We start from the raw sequence: 20,603 nt of genomic DNA, 5'->3' as shown, positions 1-20,603 counted from the left end.
ATATTTAGACTGTTCTATCCCTTTGCTCAAAAAGTCCATTGATTCCCCATTTCACTCATAGGAAATCCTATCCCCCATTGCTTCCCTGACTTCATTTCCTACATTTCTCTCTTGCCCACTCTTCCTTGCTACACTGATCTCTTTATTATTCTTTTCAAAGGTGCTGTTTCTCAAGATCTTTGTACTTGCTAATCCATCCTCTTCCCAAGATATCATCTTGTTTCATTCCCTCACCTTTTAAAGTCTTCTCTCATTATTTTCTTAGTGATACATCCTCAATGATCTCCTATAAAAATTACAATCTTCTTCCAGCTTTCTCATTCTCTACTATCATTCACAGCCCATTTTTTCACAATATAACTCGTTACCTTCTAAACTGTTACCCAATTAATTTCTTTTTTGCTTCTCTTTTCCAGGAAAGCAGAGATTGTTATTTACTGTGTCAACTGCTGTATATCTCTGATGTATATTATTCTTTGGCAAATAATGACTACTAATAGGCATTATTGGGAGTAAATGAGTATGTGGTCAAGATTTTTGTTGATGTTAATAATTACATTCTTAAAATAATAAGCAAAATGTTATTGAAATGATACCACTAGACTGGAAGAGGATGAAAATAAAGGATATGCTAAGATGTCTGGGAATATGAAAAATTATTACTTGCAGAGGACAGGTAGAGAGATAACATAAGAAAGAAGTACCATGCTCCCATTTTAATAAGATGATGGAAAAGGGGGTGTTTATGGACAGTGGTGGCTTAGTCCCTAAGTCGTGTCTGACTTTTGCCATTCTATGGACTGAAGTTTCCAGGCTCCTCTGTCCATAGGATTTCCCAGGCAAGAATACTAGAGTGGGTTGCTGTTTCCTTCTCCACATTTATGGATATATGTAGTTTATAGTTTTAGGACTTCTCAGGTGGCTCAAAGGTAAAGAATCTACCTTCTAATGCAGGAGATTCAGGTTGGATCCTGGGGTCCAGAAGATCCTCTGGAGGACGAGATGACATCCCACTCCAGTACTCTTGCCTGGAAAATCACATGGACAGAGGAGCATAGTGTGATACATTACATGGGGTCTCAAAGAGTTTGACACAACTAAGTGACTGAGCATGAGCATAAGTTTATAGATTTAGCAGCTAGACATTGCAGAAATTTATTATTTGAAAGTTTCTTTTGCTTTCTGTTTACAATATAGTGATAACCTTAGAATTAGCTGGGAATTGGAAAATTGAACTTTATTAAGTAAAGGGTAAGATAACTGAAACAGCTCTAGAAAACTGAAAAGAGCTAAATAGGCAAAAGCAGATTTATTGAAAAGTATACAGTGATTTACATTATATGTAGTAGACTGGTGTGCATTATAATGAACTCAGTTTACTCCTTTGATTGATCCTCTGCAGAAGGGTCAAGTAGTCTGGAATCCTAGCTTATTTATAGTAAGTAGCATTTTGTTCAGAATATAAGAATACAATGAGAATCCCAGTGAAATAATAAACATCTTCGTCAAATGAGAGTTAACAGATTGACCAGGGACTTTGAAATGCAGAGAATGGAACATCAGGCAGAAATGGGGGTGATAGGTGGAAAAAACGTAGTATCACTAGAGACTACTGGTCTAGAAATTATTGAAACTTTCTTCTTTAACTTATGTGCAGAGTACATCATGTGAAACGCTGGGCTGGAGAAGCACAAGCTGAAGTCAAGATTGCCCAGAGAAATATCAATAACCTCAGATATGCAGATGACACCACCCTTATGGCAGAAAGTGAAGAGGAACTAAAGAGCCTCTTGATGAAAGTGAAAGACAAGACTGAAAAAGTGGGCTTAAAACTCAACATTCAGAAAACTAAGATCATTGCATCTGGTCCCATCACTTCATGGCAAATAGATGGGGAAACAATGGAAACATTGAGAAACTTTATTTTGGGGCGTTCCAAAATCACTGCAGATGGTGACTGCAGCCAGGAAATTAAAAGATGATTTCTCCTTGGAGGAAAAAGTATGACCAACCTAAAAACATATTAAAAAGCAGAGACATTACTTTGCCAACAAAAGTCCATCTAGTCAAAATGTGGTTTTTCCAGTAGTCATGTATGGATGTGAGAGTTGAACTATAAAGAAAGCTGAGTGCCAAAGAATTGATGCTTTTGAATTGTGGTGTTGAAGAAGACTCTTGAGAAACCCTTGGACTGCAAGATCAAACTAGTCAATCCCAAAGGAAATCAGTCCTGAATATTCACTGGAAGAACTGATGCTGAAGCTGAAGCTTCAATACTTTGGCCACCTGAGGCAAAGAGCTGACTCATATGAAAAGCGCTGATGCTGGGAAAGACTGAAGGCAGGAGGAGAAGTGGATGACAGAAGATGAGATGATGGGATGGCATCACTGACTCAATGGACATGAGTCAGAGCAATCTCTGGGAGTTGGGTGATGGACTGGGATGCCTGGTGTGCTGCAGTCCATGGGATTGCAAAGAATCAGAGATGACTGAGCCTCTGAACTGAATAGAACTTAGAGGTGTAGCAGTTTGAAGTGATGACTGGGAATTGTAGTAGACATAGAGTGAAAGAAATAAGCAGATCTAGGAAATGATAATCCTAATTCAGGGATTGGTACCTTATACAAATCAGGTCTATAGTTCACCGGTGGAGAAACAGACAGACATTGTGATTCAGATATCAAGATCTTTAATTAATGTCATTGATAGATTTAAAGATTTTGTTATTAGTAGATAACACAATATTTTTTTTTTTTAAGTATAAAATAGTAAACTAAATGCCACAAGCCCAACAAGATAATTTTGCTTGGTTACTATCTTATTTAGTTTTTAAAGAAAATAGTGATTAAATTCCCGGCCCGGGGTCATGGGGCAAGGGGAAATGTCTCTGAATGGCAAAGAACTCATCACCATAACCTGAGATCCATTTGTGTGGTAAACTTGACCAATTGTTGGTGTGGCCAAAGGGCAGCCTTTTTTTGTGGAAACAAAGTCCTTAGTGAAAAGCTAGACTTCGTTTTGAGCAAGGAAAGGTTAGAAAAGTAAGTGAGCTTATGCTTTACTAATAAGAATCTTAAGAAAGCATACTGGAGAGAAAGAGAGACTAAGGATTTTGGTCAGAGAAAAAGGAAAAATATAGTAATTGGAGATCACAGGGGAGAGGATAAGATGATGAGAGTGGAGAGTGAGAGCTTGAAATTTGTGTTGATACTAAGGAAGTAAGCAAGAAGAGTCTTGATGTATTTAGCTGTTTGTCAGGCTAACACAAATCAGTGACCTCTAGATGGTATAAACAGGTTACTTTGAATTCAGCTGGAGCTAGGATCTTATTTTCCTTCAATCTTCAGGGATGGAAACCAGTAGGCTGTGAAGAATGACTCTGGTGGCTGTGCAGGCAGTCAGGCCTGACAGGGGCTGGGATTTGGCTCTGTCCTTGCTGTTTTGGTGAAGTGTTTGCAAAACTACATGAAGAGTCTTATTAAAGAGTTTTGGACAAATTAAAATTTATGTCGTTCCCAAAGTGTTGGGTGGGAATAAAGTCCCATTTTCTTTGTGGCTAATAAAATGGATTTAAACTCAGGACTTCCCTGGTAGGCCAGGGGATGCGACTCTGGGTTTCCATCTGGCGGGTCATGGTGTTGGGGGAGTATGTAATTTCCTCGGTTCTCTCGCCACAGCAAAAGTTTGAAGGAAAATGTTTTTCCTACTCTAACTACCTAACATTCCTCCCTCAAGAGATGGGAGGCCCAGTTCTTTGGGAACAGGGTTGCCGAGGTCCCTCTGGCTACTTCCTGCTGAGCTGGGATGGCGAGGGGCATTGGGCCTCCCATTCTTACTAGTCTCAAGCCTCAGAGTCCTTATAGCTGTGTCCATCTAAGGGTGAGTGCCATTTCCCATGGTCGGCTATAGTTTCAAATATCCTTGTTGAACTGGCATGTTGTAGCTTGTTGACCTGGGCAGAGACAAAACGGGTTAGACAATCAATAATACATGGAACAGCCATAAGCAGCATCAATGTGGTGATAACAAGGTTAGTAGGGGCATTAGCCACCTCCAAATTTCCCCTCGCCAGGAGAAGGATCCCCAAAGAGAGATTGTAGCCACCCTGAGAACCCTCCAGCTCATTCTTTGAGATCTAGTAGGATCTGAATGTTTTTAGGCTTTCTTTAACTTAGTTGGAGGTATTTACCAAGAAACAACACATCTCATTCAGGATGGCTCATGTCCCTCCTTGTTCAAGGATCAGAAGATCTATCTCCTGTCTATGGCTCTTCAGAGCTATCCTGAGAAATCTTATCCCCAGAAAATTAATTTTGGGGGTGTTCATTAGAATGGCACTCATTTGCAGTCCTGAATAGGTATCTGAGATCTCCCAGGGGCTCACAGGTGTAGTGAGTGTCCTCTTCTGTTTTCTTCCGTGGCTTGACTCATGAGTAGTGAATCTAGGAGTCATGTCCTGGAAACTTGACTACCATGGGGGTAGAAAGTATTACAGGGTAGAGGCCCTTCCATGTGGGCTGAAGTCGAGCTTTTAGGGACCCATCTTTCCAGATTTTAATTAGGATGTGAGTCCCTGGAGCATATAATAGTGGCTCTTTAGAGTCTTTTGGTCCTGGCTGACACCTCACAAGCGTATATCCTATTGGAATTGCCCAATAGCCATGGCATAAGACTGGAGGGTCTGAGCCTCTGGATCTAGGAAGAGGTCATTGACATAAACAAAAGGTCTCGCATATAGCATCTCATAAAACTGAGACCAACCTGTTCCTTAGGGGCAATATGGTGTGGAGGAGAGCTATTGGTAAATTTTCCTTCCATCTCAAGGAGGTCTCCTGAGTTATCTTTTTTATCGCTGATTTTAAGAATTGGTTGGCTCTTTCTACTTTTCCTGAAGACTGAGGCCTCCAGGCACAATGGAGGTAATAAGTAATGCCCAATGCTTTGGAGACGCCTTAGGTGACCTTAGAAGTAAACAAAGTCCCATTGGCACTTTGTAATGACCTGGGCAGACCAAATCTCTGAATGATTTCATGGAGCAGTTTTTTTTAAACCACCTCCTCAGCTTTCTCAGTCGGGGTGGGAAAGCCTTCAATCCATCCTGTGAATGTATCTGTCATGACTAATAGGTATTTATACCCTTGGGAAACTGGCATCTGGGTGAAGTTCAACTGCCAGCCCTCTCCTGGGTAGGTTCCATGTCATTGGATGGGCTGTGCTAGCTGGGGTCTTCGAGCTCCTTGGTGGTTGTTTTTTATGGCAAGTGGGACAAAAGGAGACTACTTGCCTTATAGTTGTTTGGAGGCTTGTTCCTCTAAAGGACTGAAAGGTAATCTAGTAATCTTTGGAGGGCCTTTTCACCTAAATGAGTGGTGGCATGTAAGGAGTTAACCAACTTCCATTGGAGGTTCCCAACTAGAAAAAGGAGTCCCTCCTTTTAGAACCATGCTATATGATCTTTTTGAAAGCCCCACTCTTAGCTTTAAGAGTCTCACCTTTAGTATATGAAGGAGATTCTGGCAAATTAGTCTGTGGAACTAAGGTGGCAACCCCTATTAGGTCATTGTTTCATAATGCTACAATCTTACCTGCCTGGTCAGGTGATTGGTTCCCTGATGTCACTTCTGTGCTCCTTTTTTGGTGTCCTTTACAGTGGAAGACTGAAACCTCAGTGGGCAGATGGACTGCCCCCAAGAGCCTAAGGATTTGGTCACCATATTTGACTGGGGACCCTTGGGTGGTCAAGTAGCCTCTTTATTTCCAAATAGCACCATATGCACGTAGCACCAGAAAGGCATAGTTGAAGTCAGTATAAATGGCTACTCATTTTTCTTTTCTCAGCTCTAAAGTTTGAGTCAGGGCTATGAGCTCAGCTAATTGGGCTGAAGTACCTGGTGGCAAAAGTTTAGCCTCTATGGTCTCAAAATTGGAGACTACTGCATATCCTTTTACCATTCAAGACAAAGCTACTTCCATCAGTGTACCAGACTTCCTCAGGATTGGTCAGAGGATCTTCTGACAATCCCTCTCAGAGTTTTGTCCAGTGGTCCAAGGTTTCTAGGCAAGAGTGAGAGGGCAGAGAGCCCTCTGGGGTAGGCAGGAGGATGGCTGGGTTAAGAACCTCACAAGGGGATATAGTCAGTCCTGGATTTTCCTTCAGCACTACTTGATATCTGAGGATCCTCTGATAAGACATCAATAAATGGCTTCTCTCTTTCAGGAGTTGTTTCTCTTGGTGGCTGGTAAAAATAGTTTGCTCCCAAAAGAGTTTTAAAGCATCTTCTATCAGGACTTCAATAGCTGCAAGATTTCAAAGGCAGGGAAAGATCTCTTTCCAATAAGGGAGTAGGACACTCAAGGACCACCAGAAACTGGTGGGAAAATATTTGTCCACCCAGCAAAGAAGTGCTTAGGTGAATATTTTTGTAACTGTTTTTCCTGCATAACCCAAAATAGTACAGGTTTGGAAGGAGAAGTCTATGGAGTAGTCTCAGGAGACTTCTTGTGTCAAGCAAGAAATTCTCAGACCTACATGCCACATCCAGTTGCACCCTTGGCTCCAGCCCCGTGATGATTATCTGTGACAGATCGGTTGGCTGGAGTAGGCCACTCCAGTCCTGTTGAACTATTGTGAGGGAAGGCTTGGCACTTGACCTTGAGGTTCTTGGGTTCCCAGGGCAGAGTGCCGCCCAATGTCCCAATTGATCACATTTGTAACAAGCCATTTTAGGAGACTTGTCACAGTTTGGACACTCTTTGGCATAATGTCCCACCTGTCTACAGATTAGACCTTTGCCTTGTGCCTTGTTCTTCAAGGACTCGGAGTTTGTTGTAGGACTTTTCTGGAGGGCAGCCAGCATCTGGGCATGCCTCTTTCCTTTTCTCCCTCTCCTGGGCCTTGGCCTCCCTCTCCTGTTCTCTGATATAAAAGGTATTGGTGGCCGTATGGACCATCTCATCTAAAGAAGGACCAGGGTCCTGCTGTTGTAGCTGTTGTAACTATTCTGATGTCTGATGCACACTGGGACACGAATTTGTCCTTTAAAATCACCTGTCCCTCATAAGAGTCTAAGTCCAGATTGGTAAATTTCAGAGGGCCTCTTTTGGCCTTTCCAGAAAGGCAATGGGGGTTCTCACTGGGCTCCTGAGTTATTGCTGAGATCAGGCACAGTCCCATAACTAATAGGCTTCCTTTTATTTTTATGGATGGACTTCCTTAGGGGTAAGTCTTTCTGAAGCTCATCCTACCCAGTACTGTTGCAACCTGAGAGCCAGGCATCCCCAGGTCAGGGTGCAGATCCCCAGGCAGGCTGAGGTGTGACAGTCTCCTGGAGGTTGAATGCCTGGCCAGGTCAGGGCAGGTTGGCCTCCTGACAATTAGGTCCCTGGGCAGGTCAAGGCATGTCGACCTCCTGGAACCCCTGGACTGGCAGATCCCTGACAGGTTGAGGCATGACAATCTTTCAAGGACCAGCTTTCTAGGCAGGTCAAGGCAGGTCGACCTCTTGGGACCTCTGGACTGGTGGATCCCTGGGCAGGTTGAGGCTCAGCCTCTCAGGGACCAGATCCCTAGGCAGATTGAGTCAGGTCGATCTCCTAGGATCATGGGCTGGTGGATCCCCGAGCAAGCTGAGGCATGACAACCTCCTAAGGACGAGATCCCTAGGCAGGTCGAGGCAGGTTGACCTTCTGGGACTCTCAGGCTGGAGTTGGGCATCCCCAAGGTCTCCAGCGTGATCAGTGCTGGGTAGGATTAAGGTATTGTAATCTTAACTCATTGCTAGTTTGTCCACTGCAAATGGGAATAGACATCATGATGTAAAGCAATCCAAGTCTGTACCCTGAGACTTGGAGCCTGGTGAAACAGCCATACACCTTATCCTCTTATTGCTCTGAGGGAATGTAAGTCACTGATTTCCTCCCTTAGTCCTCCATAAGAACAGCTTAGGGTGTTTCCCATGGTAAACAGTTCATTGTCATAGACCCACTTTAGGTAATTACAGAAGTAATGATAAAGGAGCAGGTTATCTAGTCCTGTTAGGGGCATTAGGAGTATTTTAATAATGTGTGGTACTTCATTGTGGTTTTGATTTGCATTTCTCTGATAATGAGTGATGTTGAGCACCTTTTCATGTGTTTGTTAGCCATCTGTATGTCTTCTTTAGAGAAATGTCTGTTTAGTTTTTTGGCCTATTTTTTGATTAGGTCATTTATTTTTCTGGAATTGAGTTGCAGGAGTTGTTTGTATATTTTGAGATTAATTGTTTGTCAGTTGCTTCATTTGCTTTTATTTTCTCCCATTCTGCAGGCTCTCTTTTCACCTTGCTTATAGTTTCCTTCATTTTGCAAAAGCTTTAAGTTTAATTAAAGCTTTTGTTTATTTTTGTTTTTATTTCCATTACTCTGGGAGGTGGGTCATAGAGGATCCTGCTGTGATTTTTATCAGACAGTGTTTTGCCTATGTTTTCCTCTAGGAGTTTTATAGTTTCTGGTCTTACATTTAGATCTTTAATCCATTTTGAGTTTATTTTTGTATATGGTGTTAGAAAGTGTTTTAGTTTCATTCTTTTACAAGTGGTTGACCAGTTTTCACAGCATCACTTTTTAAAGAGATTGCCTTTTCTCCATTGTATATTCTTGCCTCCTTTGTCAAAGATAAGGTGTGTGGGTTTATCTCTGGGCTTTCTATTTTGTTCCATTGATCTATATTTCTGTCTTTGTGCCAGTACCATACTGTCTTGATGACTGTAGCTTTGTAGTATAGCCTGAAGTCAGGTAGGTTGATTCCTGCAGTTCCATTCTTCTTTCTCAAGATTGCTTTGGCTATTTGAGGTTTTTTGTATTTCCATACAAATTGTGAAATTATTTGTTCTAGTTCTGTGAAAAATAACATTGGTAGCTTGATAGGAATTGCATTGAATCTATAGATTGCTTTGGGTAGTATACTCATTTTCACTATATTGATTCTTCCAATCCTTGAACATGGTATATTTCTCCATCTATTTGTATCTTCTTTGATTTCTTTCATCAGTGTTTTGTAGTTTTCTATATATAGGTCTTTTGTTTCTTTAGGTAGATATATTCCTAAGTATTTTATTCTTTTCATTGCAATGGTGAATGGAATTGTTTCCTTAATTTCTCTGTTTGCTCATTGTTAGTGTATAGTAATGCAAAGGATTTCTGTGTGTTAATTTTATATCCTGCAACTTTACTATATTCATTGATTAGCTCTAGTAATTTTCTGGTGGAGTCTTTAGGGTTTTATATGTAGAGGATCATGTCATCTGCAAACAGTGAGAGTTTTACTTCATTCCTGTCAGAATGGCTGCTATCCAAAAATCTACAAACAATATATGCTGGAGAGGGTGTGGAGAAAAGGGAACCCTCTTACACTGTTGGTGGGAATGCAAACTAGTACAGACACTATGGAGAACAGTGTGGAGATTCCTTAAAAAGCTGGAAATAGAACTGCCATACGATGCAGCAATCCCATTGCTGGGCATACACACTGAGGAAACCAGAACTGAAAGAGACACATGTACCCCAATGTTCATTGCAGCACTGTTTACAATAGCCAGGACATGGAAGCAACCTAGATGTCCATAGGCAGATGAATGGATAAGAAAGCTGTGGTTCATATACACAATGGAATATTACTCAGCCATTAAAAAGAATACATTTGAATCAGTTCTAATGAAGTGGATGAAACTGGAGCCTATTATACAGAGTGAAGTAAGTCAGAAAGAAAAACACCAATACAATATACTAACGCATATATAGAGAGTTTAAAAAGATGGTAACGATGACTCTGTATGTGAGACAGCAAAAGAGACACAGATGTATAGAACAGTCTTTTGGACTCTGGGAGAAAGCGAGGGTGGGGTGACTTTAGAGAATAGCATTGAAACATGTATATTATCCTATGTGAAACAGATCACCAGTCCAGGTCTGATGCATGAGACAGGGTGCTCAGAGCTGGTGCACTGAGATGACCCTGAGGGATGGGATGAGGAGGGAGGTAGGAGAGGGGTTCAGGATGGGGAACACATGTACACCCATGGCTGATTCATGTTAATGTATGGCAAAACCCACTACAATATTGTAAAGTAATTAGCCTGTAATTAAAATAAATAAATTAAAAACAAATAATAAGTGTGGTAGAGTGATGTTGCCTACAAGGGGGCAGGGTGCTGGTTGTTGGGGTTAGTAAGTGGCTTAAGAACAAATTGATAAGAGGCAACAAACCAGATGTTCCATAAAAGTGGAGTGAAGATTTGATCCAGGGGTAGGTTTGTAATTTTAGGAGAAGAGTGACAAGGATTTGGGAAACATTCTGCAGGTCTAATTCCCAAAGTGGCAAACATTATCCCCGGAAGTCCGATTGTCCTTGAAGGGATTGCACCAACAGATGGACTTCTAGCAGGCACTGTGTGCCTGTCACCCACCTTAGTGGGTTCACTGAGAGATGCCATTCTTGCACATGTTGTAGGAAACATGGAAGATGAAGGCCTGACTATCTAGAGAGATTGGCTATTATACAGTATTTCTCTCCCAAGGGCCAGCTATTTTCTGGGTTGTCCCTCCAGAATATTGTAGACGCAACATCGTGGGCCCAGATGGGGCTCAGAAAAAGAGCATAAAACAGGAGGTAAGGGGGCAGGGCACAACTTTTGAAAAAATTGACATAGCCCAAGGGCATAACATAAACTGATTAAAGATTAAAATCAGATGGGTCCAAGATGGCAAGTCAAATTTAACTAAATCTTGATCCTCAATCTGCAAGCTAGATGACACACCCAGAGGCGCTAGGACAGTTCTCAGGCACTGTTAAAAGCCCCAGGAGTGGGTGGTTCTCTAATTGCTGGAATGATCCTCCCACTCATTAGCATATGAAATCACCCAGCTTGCAAAAACTAACCACACCACGTTCTATGGCCACAGCACTTGCCCTATGTAATGGCTTACACTCTTGGAGTGTGCTCCTCTCTGAATCTGAACAAATCCACCTCCTACCTATCACTGTGTCTCTCACTGAATTTTTTTCAATGAGACATCAAGAACCTGAGCTTCATTAGGTCCTGAAATCAGGCACTGTATGTTTTGTCTGGGCTCAAGTCCCAGTCGGATACGACTGAGTGATTAAGCATAGCACAGAGTTCCTGCAACGTGGATTTGAGTCCCAATCGTAGGTGAACAGTTTCAAGCACAACGTTCAGAAATAGAAAGATGATGACCTGCCCAATACTTCATAAGTAGTGGCATAGATAGAAAGAAGAGCTGAAGGATGGGAGGAAAAAGCAGTGGGAAAAAACGTGCCAATGAATCCCCTTCTTAACCTGCCAGAAAATACCTGACCTGTGCTCCCAGTTTTCATTGGACTGATCCTTGACACAAAGATTAAGGACAGAAGAACCCCCACCAACTTGGGCAACAGCCACTAGAATGCAGAGGATCGTTGAGCCTTCAGGACACACTGGGGAGTAGCCTCTTTAGAGTCCCTCAATTCCACCCACTGCTGCTTGCTTGTTCGACGGGGGTTCAAGGAAACAAGAAACAAGAGATTGTAAAGGAATTAAGACAGTGTTAGACATATGTCCTTCCAGACATAGGGGTGAGGACTTCCTACCCCAACTGGAGGTCTTATAGATTCTAAGACTGAGCCCTGTCAGCTTTCTGCCGAGTTTGTTTTTGCTGTCCAGTTTCCAGCAAGCTGGGCTTATTGTCACTTCCCCTGCACTGGGTTTTCTTCACATTCAGTTTCCACCGTGGGAGCTTTCATCGAGTTGGGTTTCTGCTGTGCTTGTCCTCCGCCTTGTGGGGGCCAAACCGAGGTTATTCCAGCCAGGTTAAATCAGAGTCATGCCACCATATATGCTGAGGGAGTGTGTAATTTCCTCAGGTCTGTCTTGCTGCAGCAGAAATTTGAAACAACAGATGGGCCAGTGTTATAGCTCAGTTTTATTTAGAAAGCAAAGTAAAATACATCCTTGAAGGGTAAGGGTGAGCTTACCCAAAAGATGGGAAGAGAAGAGAAGCTGGAAGCTCAATTTTGGCGCCTCTTTTTATGTTTTTTCTCCTCCCCCTGAGCCTGCCCTATGTAAACTGGGCTAGCCAGGAGGGTTCTTTGCTTTGCCTGACTGAGGTCCTCACTCAGGTGCTTGAACTTTGTTCTATTTTCATGGGCTTTTCCATTCTTTGTCTTTTAGCTACTGCCGTTCTGGACTCCTTTTTCCTATTCTAACTACCTGGCAATGAGAACTAAGATTTTACATGCTGCATGGCCAAAAAACAAACCAAACAAACAAACAAAAATACACCAAATACAACTCCACAGTAAACAAAATATTTTTTAAAATTTTTTAAAAAAGGGATTTTTCACTCACAGAATTTACAGATAATCTACATACAAAAAAGCATGAAGCAACAAACTTAAAAGCATGACAAATGTCTTATTACTTTATTTTAAAGGGAATATATTACAGGAAAACGTTGGGGGAAGATGGTAGTAAATAAATATACTAGGTCTTTTCAACCCCAAAACATTTGTTAGTCTTTAGAAAATTTTATTTGAAAAAAATCAATGTTTTTTTTATCATCATGGCCTCAAAACATACCTCCCCCCATATACTGGTGTTTAAAATATTGCAAAGTATAAAATTGTTTAAAATGTAAGTGTAATATATATATAGCTGAGCTCCAAAGAATTGATGCTTTTGAATTGTGGTGCCAGGGAAGACTCTTGAGAGTCCTTGGACAGCAAGGAGATCAGACCAGTCAATCCTAAAGGAAATCAGTCCTGAATATTCATTGGAAGGACTGATGCTGAAGCTGAAGCTCCAATATTCTGGCCACCTGGGGCAAAGAGCTGACTCATTAGAAAAGACCCTGATGCTGGGAAAGACTGAGGGCTAGAAGAGAAGGGGATGACAGAGGATGAGATGGTTGAATGGCATCATTGACTCAATGGACATGAGCTTGAGCAAACTCTGGGAGACAGCAAAGCCTAGCATGCTGTAGTTCATGGAGTTGCAAACAGTCAGCTATGACTAAGCAACTGAACAACATAAAAGTAAGCAATGTATACAACTAATATATTAAATAGCATTTAATTCTCTATATTTAAATAAATATTAATTATACATTTAATATACTTTTTAATATTCTGTGTTGATTCTTTTCCAGAAGAGTTTTTCTTAAACAACTGAAATCCTTTGGTTTCTTTAAAAAAAAATCTAAATTGATATTATTCCTAGAAAATGTTGAGTGTGGCTGATTTTTTATAAATAAAATAAATGGTAACTGTGTTTAGTAGATAACTTTAAAGTGTGGGATTTTATTTCTTTTCTTTAAAATGACTAGTGTACGTTTTTTGTTTTTGTTATTTTGCAACAGTGTTAATTAATTTTAAAAAACTTTCTTGTTATTCATTTTAGTTTTTAATTTAGTACTCTTATATATATCCATTCATCCATGTCTGGGACTTTAGAATAATTATGAAATACTTTATATTACCAATGTGTTTTGTCTATTGAGTATATTCTGAGTATTAGAATTACATACTATAGAATAAATCATTAGAGTCTAAAAGAAGGATTCAATGGACGAAACAGAAATAAAATGAAAATTTCCTAGGTTCTCTTTTTTCTTTCTATTCCTAAAATAATTGTTTGGTATTTGACCTCTGACCAGGAAATAGCCACTCCACTCTGTTCAGAGATGCCTAATAATTCTTTCAGTTTAGTTCAGTCCCTCAGTCATGACTTACTCTTTGTGACTCCGTGGACTGCAGCATGCCAGGCTTCCCTGTCCATCACCAACTCCTGGAGCTTGTTCAAACTCAGGTCCATTGAGTTGGTGATGCCATTCATCCATCTCCTCCTGTCTTCCCCTTCTCCTCCTGCCTTCAATTTTTTCCAGCATCAGGTCTTTTCTAATAAGTCGGTTCTTTGCATCAGGTGGCCAAAGTATTGTAGTTTGGGCTTCAACATCAGTCCTTCCAATGAATATTCAGGACTGATTTTCTTTAGGATGGGCTGGTTGGATCTCCTTGCAGTCCAAGGGACTCTCAAGAGTCTTCTCCAACACCATAGTTCAAATGCATCAATTCTTCAGCACTCAGCTTTCTTTATGGTCCAACTCTCACATCCATACATGAATACTGGAAAAACCATAGCTTTGACTAGATAGAACTTTGTCAGCAAAGTAATGTCTTTGCTTTTTAATATGCTGTCTAGGTTGGCCATAGCTTTTCTTCCAAGGAGTAAGCATCTTTTAATTTTATGGCTGTAATCACCATCTGCAGTGATTTTGGAGCCCCCAAGAATAAAGTCTGTCACTGTTTCCATTGTTTCCCCATCTATTTGTCATCACTTTCATCAAGAGACTCTAGTTTCTCTTTACTTTCTGCCATAAGAGTGGTTTTATCTGCATATCTGAGGCTATTGACATTTCTCCCAGCAATCTTGATTCCAGCTTGTGCCTTAGCCAGCCTGGCAATTTGCGTGTTGTACTCTGCATATAAATTAAATAACCAGGGTGACAATATACAGCCTTGACATACTCTTTTCCCAATTTGGAACCAGTCTGTTGTTCCATGTCTGGTTTTAACTGTTGCTTCTTGACCTGAATACAGATTTCTCATGAGGCAGATAAGATGGTCTGGTCTGCCCATCTCTTGAAGAATTTTCCACAGTTTGTTGTGATCCACACAGTCAAAGGCTTTAGCATAGTCTATGAAGCAGAAATTATTCTGACATTCTCTCGCTTTTTCTATGATCCAGTAAGTGTGCTCTTTGTTTAAGACCTACTTGATGTCCAGAAAGCTTGTAGAATCTTTTACTATGAGACTTTCTTGCTATGATTTTCCCAGAAAAGACATGATATTCTTCACGAAAAAGAAAAATCCCAGTCTTCAAAGATTTAACCTCAGTTTCAGACATGGCTCTCACACTGTTTTGGTGAGCTCAAATCTTATTCATGTAGCTTCCTGATGAGAATAATGCTTTTTTATGCTTTTTCTGTTTCTTATGTCACCATGTCAGTAACTCTTAAATCAAAACATTAAAGAAGATTTAAAAGTATGAAAAATTAGATACAATAATGATTTTATAAAGTCTTACTATGAAAGAATTCTCTAAAGTGATTTAGGAAGCTCATCTATAGAATTTTATTGAAAAAATGTTAATGTGTTGCATTCAAGTTCTTGATCATTTCTGCTCCTGCAATATAATAAAAGTTTAAGTAATTGAAATCTAGACAGTCTAAATTACAAATTAATCTTAAAATTTGGTTATGCTATTCATTCTGTTCTCATTTATGCAGAGGCAAGCTTATAATTAGTTTAGCAAATTTCCCCTTTATATCAGTCTACTTATTAATTACCTCATAGTGTTTCTCCTTTGGAACAACTCACTTTATAATTAGTCAGCAGTAAGAGTTAGAAATATACCAACAATTATTATTACATAAATGTCTATCTTAATTATAATAGTAATAAGGGTATTAATTTCTATATTTGGCATATACCATTTGCTGGGTCTTGAGCTAAATTTGTTAACTATATTAAGTTATTTGATCCTTACCAAAATCCTATGAATGGAATACTGCTATTATTTTCCTTTTACAGATGTAAAAACTGAGTGTTAGAAAGTTTAAATTGATCATTCTTAATTTTATGGGACAATATTAGAATTGAAACATAAATTCTGGCATGTTCACTTCAGATAACAAATTCATAAATATTATTCTATCATCTTAAATAGGCCAATAAAGTGACATACAAAAGTGATTTATTAAGTAATGTCTTCATTATATCAGGAGATATTATTTGACTCCTTATTTCTCTTTATTGTATGATATATTGGTGAGTTACATATATCTTGGGCTAAATGGTGTGATAGAAAGCATTCAGGTCAGAAATCAGTCTTTTCTGACATTCCTTCATCTTTCCAAGCTTGATTCTTTTTTTGCATCTTTGAAAAATAATATGGATCCTTCAACTATTGGAGAGGATGACATGAGACAATATAATCTATGCATTGTATGTACATACTGATTACTAACATTAAGTAGCTAATCTATATGACATAAAGTCCAAGTTATCTGGAATAAAGAACAGAAAAATGAGAAACATTATATATATTAATAAAATCTTAAAATTTGTTTTCTGACTCATATCTTTACTTTTCATGTTTCTTCAGCCTTATTCTGTAAACTTGCATGAAGAACTAAAATCATTATTATTGATAGTAAATGGCCAGTATGTTGCCTCATCTCCTTGAACATATGAGTGGATGCTTTCCTTATCCTCCTGGGGCTCTGATACTCTACTTGGGGCAACAACATTTTCCCTCATCATTACTAGACATAAGCCAACCTTGTATTGTCCCAAATCTAGTGATCTTAGGACTTTTTTGCTCAGAAGGAGAATGGAAAGGAAAGAAAGATAAAAGAGACTATCTCCCTAAATACAATTGAATAAATAAATACATAGTTGTGCCTGACTCTGCAACCCCATGGGCTGTAGTCTGCCAGACTCCTCTATCCATGGAACTCTCCAGGTAAGAATACTGGGTAACCATTCCCTTATCCAGGGGATCGATCTTCCCAACCAAGAGACTGCACCTGGGTCTCCTGCATTGCAGACAGATTCTTTACCATCTGAGCCACCAGGGAAGTCCATATAGCTAAAGAAATTCTGGTATATAAACAGGAAGTGATATGTTTGTTTGCATTAAAGCATGCTTGACTGATAACTCAATACCTTCCTGAAATACCTGCATTTCATCAGAGGAGAAAAACTTTTCTTAAAAAGAAATGAATATCTAACACTGAAGTCCATGAATTAGAAAACTGACAGAACTTTTCTCCAACGAATATATATTCTTTGAAAGGAATTTGTTAGATGTTTGGTATATGTGAACTTCAGGTTTCCTGGACATTAAATCCTTAAGGCAGCCATCTGTTTTCTTACATAAAATATGATTCTGACTAAAAGCCCTATGTCAAGACTTAGGAGTCTGGTGAAATAAGAATTACATACATAAAAGAAGTAAAATACAACACTATTTCAAGATACAATAGTCTATAGGGTTTCAGATAACTATCCTGATATCTAGGCATTGTTCTAAACAATTTACACATACTAATTCAATTTGCATCACAATATTAGGAAATAGGTTACTTTCTCATTATACAAGTGAAGAAACTGAAACACAGATATTATTAAAACTGCTCTCAAGTTGTATACAGCTGGCAGAACCTAGGCACCCAACATTGGTAACCACCACGCAACACTGCTTTTTGATAAGTCAGCAGACATGCTTATTGTTTTGTGCAGGATCAGAAACTCCTCTGATATCCCAGTATCTTTTAATATTAGCAAAGCAAGCGCAAGAAACCTACAGGAATTACCATAAATGGTAGTTTTGTTATCAAACTTTAGAGTTTTCACCCTTGAATCATCAGAAGAGCACTTATCTGTGAACAGAGAAAATAGACCTTTTCTTTTATCTGTCCTTTTAAGGTAATAAGTGTGATAACATTTTTTCTTTTTTTCACTAGGGCAGCTTGCTTATTTCTGACTTTCCTTATTTTTTATAGAAAAAGTTAAAACTTGGCAGATGTTTTTCCACTGACAACATAGCGAATTGTATCACTTTTCAGCAGAAAGGTGTGTGAATAGAATGGGTCAACCTAAATAAACTCTGAATAAACAATCCCTTTCTAGACAAAGCTCCTTGTTTAAACTACTTCTGAACCTTTAAATTCTCCAAACCTTTTGATTTTTGAGTTAATTAAATTTTCTGAACTGATTCAGAAAATATTTTTCATTAAAATATAATGAAGAAACATAATGTTTTCATTTATATTTTTTTCCCTTTAATGCTCTCAACAATCTCATCTATATTAAATAATATTTTAGTAGACAATGTAACATAAGGAATCAGAATGTATTTTTATTTAATTTATTATAATATAATATCACTATAATATAATGAATAAAACTATTATGATATAATTATAATATAATATAATTATATACCAGTTTTCTACCTTGTAGTATCCTTGAGAATTTTTTAACATCTCTATCTATTTTGATTGCATATAAAGCCTTTCATCAGCATCAAAGTGCATTATAAATCCCATTTCTACATAGTAGTAAGCTGTGAAGTTTCAGTGTTTAAGAAAATGTGATAACATCTCTTAAAAAGATAATATTGCTCTTTCTATACTGCATCTCATCAGAGTGTCTCAAGGCAATTAACTATAAATGGGAAGACACTGTTTTCAGGGAAAGTTTTTTCACAGTTAGAAACAGGTACATCCATTTCACAGTTGGAAATATTGGCAACAGAATGAGATTAGATAAGTTCCTAGAAGTCTATGTTTTGCTAAGAATAGTCCTTGCATTTTATAGATTTATTCAAGTTCTAATCACTAAACAATTCTTCCTCCTTTTCTGTATAATTCAGTCCACAAACTGATGTTTCTATGCACCATTTTATAGTGCAATACAAAATTTAAGAATATCAGTGCAGTGTAGTCCATTCAGCTGAACCTTGGACAAAGATGTAAGAAAAAGAATTTCTAGTGTTTTCTCAACAATTTTTTAATTATGAAACTCTAAATAAGTATTTTGCATTTTAAAATCTTGATTTGGAACACCAAGTTATTGACTTGATTTCCTTGCCATGGTGAAAGGGTTTTTAGGAAAACAAGCAGAATAAAAGAATACAAATTGAAACCACCATTATTAAATATACACCATGATAATGAATATAATGAATATAACGATGATGATAAAGGAAGCAGTATATTTGATAATAACTGACAAATTCCCTTCAATACATAACCATTAAAATGTTGTTTATAATTTGTGGCTATTGTGTTAAAAGCCCAAAGAATCGTTGCATTTTGCTTTTTGTGAACTATATGATGATTCATTCTTCCTGAAACTATATGAAATTTTAGTAAAAACATGGCACCTTTCATTATTTTTGAAACATAAAAGATATTGTAGCATGAACTGAATCCTCTTAATACTTAATAACAATGATTTCTTGATGAAGATATAAAAATGTGTTATGTGTAGACCCATAACATCTCATAATTTTATCATCAATTTCACATAATTTCCCCAGATGGGTTCAGAGTTATTTGGAGTGGAACCATCCATATAAATGTGGTACATGGCTGCCAATAACACCAGCATCATGACTTTTAAGATCTCTGTATGGTTATCATGAGTTCAGTTTTCACAGTTTAACCACGGAAAATTTGTCTCTATCCCAAAACCGGTTTAAAAGTAAGTGAGCTAAGTTAAAAGCAGAGATATTACTTTGCCAACAAAGGTCCATATAGTCAAAAGGTCCTACCAGTAGTCATGTATGGATGTGAGAGTTGGACCATAAAGAAAGCTGAGCACCAAAGAATTGATTCTTTTGAACGGTGGTGTTGGAAAAGACTTTTGAGAGTCCCTTGGGCCACAAGGAGATCAAACCAGTCAATTCTAAAGGAAATCAGTCCTGAATATTCACTGTAAGTACTAATGCTGAAGTTGAAGCTCCAATACTTTGGCCACCTGATGTGAGGAAAAGACTCATTAGAAAAGAGCCTGATGTTGGGAAAGATTGAGGGTGGGAGGAGAAGGAGATAACAGATGAGTTGGTAGGATGGCATCACCTGCTCGATGGACATGAGTTTGAGTAAGTTCCAGGAGTTGGTGATACACAGGGAAACCTGGTGTGCTGCAGTCCATGGGGTCACAAAGAGCTGGACACGACTGAGCGACTGAACTGACTAACTGACTGAAGTTGAAAGGAAAAGAAGACGGGGAAGCTTTTTCTTCTCTGCTACATTTTCACTTCTTTTAGCTTAAATATAAAAAAATATTAAACTGAGCTTATAAATGAATCTCAAATTCATTCTTCTCCTTTTCTGCTGCCTTTTGATCATTCGCTGTCATGTCCAACTGCAACTCCTTCAGATCAGATCAGTCGCTCAGTCGTGTCCGACTATTTGCGACCCCATGAATCGCAGCATGCCAGGCCTCCCTGTCCATCACCAACTCCCGGAGTTCACTCAGACTCACGCCCATCGAGTCAGTGATGCCATCCAGCCATCTCATCCTCTGTTGTCCCCTTCTCCTCTTGCCCCCAATCCCTCCCAGCATCAGAGTCTTTTCCAATGAGTCAACTCTTTGCATAAAGTGGCCAAAGTACTGGAGTTTCAGCTTCAGCATCATTCCTTCCAAAGAAATCCCAGGGCTGATCTCCTTCAGAATGGGCTGGTTGGATCTCCTTGCAGTCCAAGGGACTCTCAAGAGCCTTCTCCAACACCACAGTTCAAAAGCATCAATTCTTCAGCACTTAGCCTTCTTCACAGTCCAAGTCTCACATCCATACATGACTACTGGAAAAACCATGGCCTTGACTAGATGGACCTTTGTTAGCAAAGTAATGTCTCTGCTTTTGAATATGCTATCTAGGTTGGTCATAACTTTCCTTCCAAGGAGTAAGTGTCTTTTAATTTTATGGCTGCAGTCACCATCTGCAGTGATTTTGGAGCCCAGAAAAATAAAGTCTGACACTGTTTCCACTGTTTC

The sequence above is a fragment of the Bison bison genome, unplaced genomic scaffold (assembly GCF_000754665.1).
Source record: "Bison bison bison isolate TAMUID 2011002044 unplaced genomic scaffold, Bison_UMD1.0 scf7180017864224, whole genome shotgun sequence".
NCBI classification, from domain to species: domain Eukaryota; kingdom Metazoa; phylum Chordata; class Mammalia; order Artiodactyla; family Bovidae; genus Bison; species Bison bison.
Note: the sequence above shows the minus strand (reverse complement) of the source record.